At 41.3% G+C, this 6,681-nt stretch overlaps 1 non-coding gene across 1 annotated transcript; it reads left to right on the top strand.

Moving 5' to 3' along the window:
* The first annotated feature begins 1,553 nt into the window (after positions 1 to 1,553).
* Positions 1,554 to 1,660, top strand: LOC121104533. Its single transcript, XR_005836850.1, has one exon. It is a non-coding gene; the product is annotated as a U6 spliceosomal RNA (small nuclear RNA).
* Positions 1,661 to 6,681: the final 5,021 nt, after the last annotated feature.

The raw sequence follows: 6,681 nt of genomic DNA, 5'->3' as shown, positions 1-6,681 counted from the left end.
AGAGTCCACAGACTCACTGTCTTTTCTTTGCTGGGGGGGGGAAGGGCTTCTCCATTTGTCATTCTAATGAGGAGAGGTTCAGGGGTTGTCCAGAGCCCAAATTATTGACTGGGTCCCAGGCCATGCCCCTTGTTTTATAGGGATCTTAGGGATGTGGGCTTCTTCTTTAAAGATTTTATTTATTTATTTATCTGAGAGAGAGAGACAGACAGTCAGCAAGAATGGGAACAGAAGCAGGGGAGTGGGAGAGGAAGAAGCAGGCTCCCAGCGGAGGAGCCCGATGAGGGACTCCTTTCCGGAACGCCGGGATCACGCCCTAAGCCTAAGACACGCGGTCAATGACTGCACCACTCCAGGCACCCCGGGTTGTAGGCTTCTTTGTTTTTCAGCCTGCCTTCTGTGTTCTGGGGGAGGGGCCTGCCGCACCGATACTCAGGCAACCCTGTTTGGGTAGAGTCTCCGTGTCCCCTGCGAGGGGGGATGGGGATGGGCACGCTGTGAGCCGGTATTTCCAGGCTTTTGTTCTCTGGCGGCTTTCCCTGGTGGTCTGTTATGCCTCTTCTGAGAGCAGCAGTGGCCAAATCTCAGCCTCTGTCTCAGAACAGAGGGATCGCGGACTGTTCTCCACTGATGTTCTGGCCACTTTAACTCTGTTTCTGTTGGTGCTGCTCAACCCTGCAGCGTCCCGGATGTGCACCCCACACCCAGCGTCCATACCCTCACCTCCAGGGCTGGCACATCTCTGTCCTTTGTGTTTCTAATGCTGCCAACCGCCAGCTGCCCCGTGCACTCCTGGAAATCCCGGTCTCAGTCTATGCCCGGTGAGCGCAGCGGGATTCTGGAGTTCTGTGAGAAGCCTGGTGGCGTGCGCTCCCGGCTCATGGTCTCAGTCCACTCTCTCGCAGGTGCCATCCATGAGTCCTCCCGCTCCTCCATGCAGGTGGCTGCTGCTTCCCGGTGCCCAAACGCAGCGGCTCCCTCCCCCTTCCGTTTATCTTCTGATATCTGTGTACGGTTTCACAGCTCCCCTCTTCGTACCTCAATACTCACCACTGGAGATGTTCATTTGTAGAGATCCAGATGTATCTTCCTGCATCTCAGGCTGATTCCGTGGTTATTTAGGCTGGTCTGGTGCCTACCCAGCTCGACTCAGGGGACCAGCTGAAAAAGGGGTCCCTTACTCCTCCGCCATCTTAACTCCTCCACAATGTTCAAAGAACTTTATGTCCAATTTTATTTCCAATTCTTCTCAGATTTATGGCTCATGGTTTGTGGGTTTCCTTGTTTGTTAGTTTCTCACGCTGAGACGTCTTTAACATTTGGAGAACATCAGTATTTCTACAGCAGCTAGAGCATGGACACTCTTCAACCATGGGAAGTGTTTCTTAGGTAAGCCCACTTGAATTGATCCAGCCCATAATCTCGGGCCTCATTTTTATAATAAGAACAAACAGTTAACAGAACATACAAATGGATCATGATATCGGCTTCACGACCACAAAATAAGAGATAAAAATAAAAGCTATTCCTCAGCTGTTAGAATGTTACCTCAGGTGCTTGCTTCGGCAGCACATATACTAAAATTGGAACGATACAGAGAAGATTAGCATGGCCCCTGCGCAAGGATGACACGCAAATTCGTGAAGCGTTCCATATTTTTTTGCACATTGGATAAAAAAAAAACACCCATCCATTTGCTGTCTACAAGAGACTCATCTCGAAGCCAAAGATGCATTCAGACTGAGAATAAGGGGATGAAGTAACATCTTTCACGCAAATGGACCTCAAAAGAAAGCTGGGGTAGGAATTCTCATACCAGATAGATTGGCAGATAAATTGGATTTTAAACTACAGACTATAGTTAGAGATGCAGAAGGGCACTATATTATTCTTAAGGGAAGTATTCAACAAGTGGATATGACAATTATAAATATATATGCCCCCAACAGGGGAGCAGCAAGATACACAAGCCAACTCTTAACCAGAATAAAGAGACATATAGATAAAAATAGGTTAATAGTAGGGGACCTCAACACTCTACCATCAAAAATAGACAGAACACCATGGAAAAAACTAAGCAGGGAATCAAAGGCTTTGAATGCCATACTTGACGAGTTGGACCTCATAGATATATATAGAACACTACACCCCAGAACCAAAGAATACTCATTCTATTCTAATGCCCATGGAACATTCTCAAGAATAGACCATGTTCTGGGACACAAAACAGGTCTCAACCGATACCAAAAGATTGAAATTATCCCCTGCATATTCTCAGACCACAACGCTCTGAAATTGGAACTCAACCACAAGGAAAAATTTGGAAGAAACTCAAACACTTGGAGACTAAGAACCATCCTGCTCAGGAATGACTCGATAAACCAGGAAATCAAAAATCAAATTAAACAATTTATGGAGACCAATGAGAATGAAAATACAACAGTCCAAAACCTATGGGATACTGCAAAGGCAGTCCTAAGGGGGAAATACATAGCCATCCAAGCCTCACTCAAAAGAACAGAAAAATCTAAAATGCAGTTTTTATATTCTCACCTCAAGAAGCTGGAACACCAACAGAGGGACAGGCCTAATCCACACACGAGGAAGCAGTTCACCAAGATAAGAGCAGAAATCAATCAATCAGAAACTGGAAGTACAGTAGAGCAGATCAACAGGACTAGAAGCTGGTTCTTTGAGAGAATCAATAAAATAGACAGACCACTGGCAAGACTTATCCAAAAGAAAAGAGAAAGGATCCAAATTCTTAAATTATGAGTGAAAAAGGAGAGGTCACGACCAACACCATTGAAATTGGAAGGACTATTAGAAATTTTTATCAACAGCTATATGCCAATAAACTAAGCAATCTGGAAGAGATGGAATCCTTCCTGGAAACCTATAAACTACCAAGATTGAAACAGGAAGAAATTGATTTCTTAAACAGGCCAATTAATTATGAAGAAATTGAGTCAGTGATAAACAACCTTCCAAATAACAAAACTCCAGGCCCGGACGGTTTTCCTGGGGAATTCTACCAAACATTCAAAGAAGAAATAATACCTATTCTCCTAAAGCTATTTCAAAAAATAGAAGGAAAGCTACCAAACTCATTCTATGAGGCCAATATTACCTTGATCCCCAAACCAGGCAAAGACCCCCTCAAAAAGGAGAATTACAGACTGTTTTCTCTAATGAATATGGACGCCAAAATCCTCAAAAGATACTTGCCAATAAAAACTAACAGTACATTAAAATGCTTATCCAACATGATCAACTGGGATTCATTTTGGGATGCAAGCGAGGTTCAATATTCACAAATCAATCAGCGTGATGCATCATATCAACAAGAAAAGACTCAGGAACCATATGATCCTCTCAATCGATGCCGAAAAAGCATTTGAAAAAATACAGCATCCATTCCTGATGAAAACCCTTTAGAGTGTAGGAATAGAGGGTACATTTCTCAGTCTCAGAAAAGCCATCTAAGAAAAGCCTACTGAAAATATTATTCTCAATGGGGAAAAGCTGGAAGCCTTTCCCTTAAGATCAGGAACACGACAAGGATGCCCACTCTCGCCACTATTATTCAACATAGTACTAGAAGTCCTTGCAACAGCAATCAGACGAAAAAAAGGGATCAAAGGTAATCAAATCAGCAAAGAAGAAGTCAAAATGTCTCTCTTCACAGATAATATGATAGTCTATATGGAAAACCAAAAAGAAACATTCCCAAAATATTAGAAGCGTCTCTCTTCACAGATAATATGATAGTCTATATGGAAAACCAAAAAGAAACATTCCCAAAATATTAGAAGCTATAGAGCAATTCAGTAACGTGGCGGGATAGAAAATCAATGCTTAGAAATCAGTTGCATTTCTATACACAAATAACGAGACCAAAGAAAGAGATATTAGGGAATGCATCCCATTTACAATAGCACCAAAACCATACGTTACCTTGGAATTAACTTAACCAGAGACGTAAAAGGACTATATTCTAGAAACTATAAATCACTACCCTGGCAAAAACTAAGCAAAGAATCAAAGGCTTTGAATGCCATACTCGACGAGTTGGACCTCATAGATATATATAGAACACTACACCCCAGAACCAAAGAATACTCATTCTATTCTAATGCCCATGGAACATTCTCAAGAATAGACCATGTTCTGGGACACAAAACAGGTCTCAACCGATACCAAAAGATTGAAATTATCCCCTGCATATTCTCAGACCACAACGCTCTGAAATTGGAACTCAACCACAAGGAAAAATTTGGAAGAAACTCAAACACTTGGAGACTAAGAACCATCCTGCTCAGGAATGACTCGATAAACCAGGAAATCAAAAATCAAATTAAACAATTTATGGAGACCAATGAGAATGAAAATACAACAGTCCAAAACCTATGGGATACTGCAAAGGCAGTCCTAAGGGGGAAATACATAGCCATCCAAGCCTCACTCAAAAGAATAGAAAAATCTAAAATGCAGTTTTTATATTCTCACCTCAAGAAGCTGGAACAGCAACAGAGGGACAGGCCTAATCCACGCACGAGGAAGCAGTTGACCAAAATTAGAGCTGAAATCAATCAAGCAGAAACCAGAAGTACAGTAGAGCAGATCAACAGGACTAGAAGCTGGTTCTTTGAGAGAATCAATAAAATTGACAGACCACTGGCAAGACTTATCCAAAAGAAAAGAGAAAGGACCCAGATTATTAAAATTATGAATGAAAAAGGAGAGGTCACGACGAACACCATTGAAATTGGAAGGATTATTAGAAATTTTTATCAACAGCTATATGCCAATAAACTAAGCAATCTGGAAGAGATGGAATCCTTCCTGGAAACCTATAAACTACCAAGATTGAAACCGGAAGAAATTGATTCCTTAAACAGGCCAATTAATTATGAAGAAATTGAGTCAGTGATAAACAACCTTCCAAATAACAAAACTCCAGGCCCGGACGGTTTTCCTGGGGAATTCTACCAAACATTCAAAGAAGAAATAATACCTATTCTCCTAAAGCTATTTCAAAAAATAGAAACAGAAGGAAAGCTACCAAACTCATTCTATGAGGCCAATATTACCTTGATCCCCAAACCAGGCAAAGACCCCCTCAAAAAGGAGAATTACAGACCGATTTCCCTAATGAATATGGACGCCAAAATCCTCAACAAGATACTTGCTAATAGAATCCAACAGTACATTAAAAGGATTATCCATCACGATCAAGTGGGATTCATACCTGGGATGCAAGCGTGGTTCAATATTCGCAAATCAATCAGCGTGATACATCATATCAACAAGAAAAGACTCAGGAACCATATGATCCTCTCAATCGATGCCGAAAAAGCATTTGACAAAATACAGCATCCTTTCCTGATTAAAACCCTTCAGAGTGTAGGAATAGAAGGTACATTTCTCAATCTCATAAAAGCCATCTATGAAAAGCCTACTGCAAATATTATTCTCAATGGGGAAAAGCTGGAAGCCTTTCCCTTAAGATCAGGAACTCGACAAGGATGCCCACTCTCGCCACTATTATTCAACATAGTACTAGAAGTCCTTGCAACAGCAATCAGACGACAAAAAGGGATCAAAGGTATTCAAATTGGCAAAGAAGAAGTCAAAATGTCTCTCTTTGCAGATGACATGATACTCTATATGGAAAACCCAAAAGAAGCCACTCCCAAACTATTAGAAGTTATAGAGCAATTCAGTAACGTGGCAGGATACAAAATAAATGCTCAGAAATCAGTTGCATTTCTATACACGAATAACGAGACCGAAGAAAGAGAAATTAGGGAATCCATCCCATTTACAATAGCACCAAAAACCATACGTTACCTTGGAATTAACTTAACCAGAGACGTAAAGGACCTATATTCTAGAAACTATAAATCACTCTTGAAAGACATTGAGGAAGACATAAAAAGATGGAAAGATATTCCATGCTCATGGATTGGAAGAATTAACATAGTTAAAATGTCCATGCTACCCAGAGCAATCTACACTTTCAATGCTATCCCGATCAAAATACCAAGGACATTTTTCAAAGAACTGGAACAAACAGTCCTTAAATTTGTATGGAAACAGAAAAGGCCCCGAATCTCCAAGGAACTGTTGAAAAGGAAAAACAAAGCTGGGGGCATCACAATGCCGGATTTCGAGCTGTACTACAAAGCTGTGATCACAAAGACAGCATGGTACTGGCACAAAAACAGACACATAGACCAATGGAACAGAATAGAGAGCCCAGAAATGGACCCTCGGCTCTTTGGGCAACTAATATTTGATAAAGCAGGAAAAAACATCCGGTGGGAAAAAGACAGTCTCTTCAATAAATGGTGCTGGGAAAATTGGACAGCTACATGCAAAAGAATGAAACTTGACCACTATCTCACACCATACACAAAAATAAACTCCAAATGGATGAAAGACCTCGATGTGAGACAGGAATCCATCAAAATTCTAGAGGAGAACATAGGCAGCAACCTCTACGACATCGGCCAAAGCAAACTTTTTCATGACACATCTCTAAAGGAAAGAGAAACAAAAGATAAAATGAACTTGTGGGACTTCATCAAGATTAAAAGCTTCTGCACAGCCAAGGAAACAGTCAGAAAAACTAAGAGGCAGCCCATGGAATAGGAGAATATATTTGCAAATGACACG

This window comes from Ursus maritimus, unplaced genomic scaffold (assembly GCF_017311325.1).
Source record: "Ursus maritimus isolate PB19 unplaced genomic scaffold, ASM1731132v1 scaffold_216, whole genome shotgun sequence".
Classification (NCBI taxonomy): Eukaryota; Metazoa; Chordata; class Mammalia; order Carnivora; family Ursidae; genus Ursus; species Ursus maritimus.
Note: the sequence above shows the minus strand (reverse complement) of the source record. Positions and strands in the feature narration are given on the sequence as shown.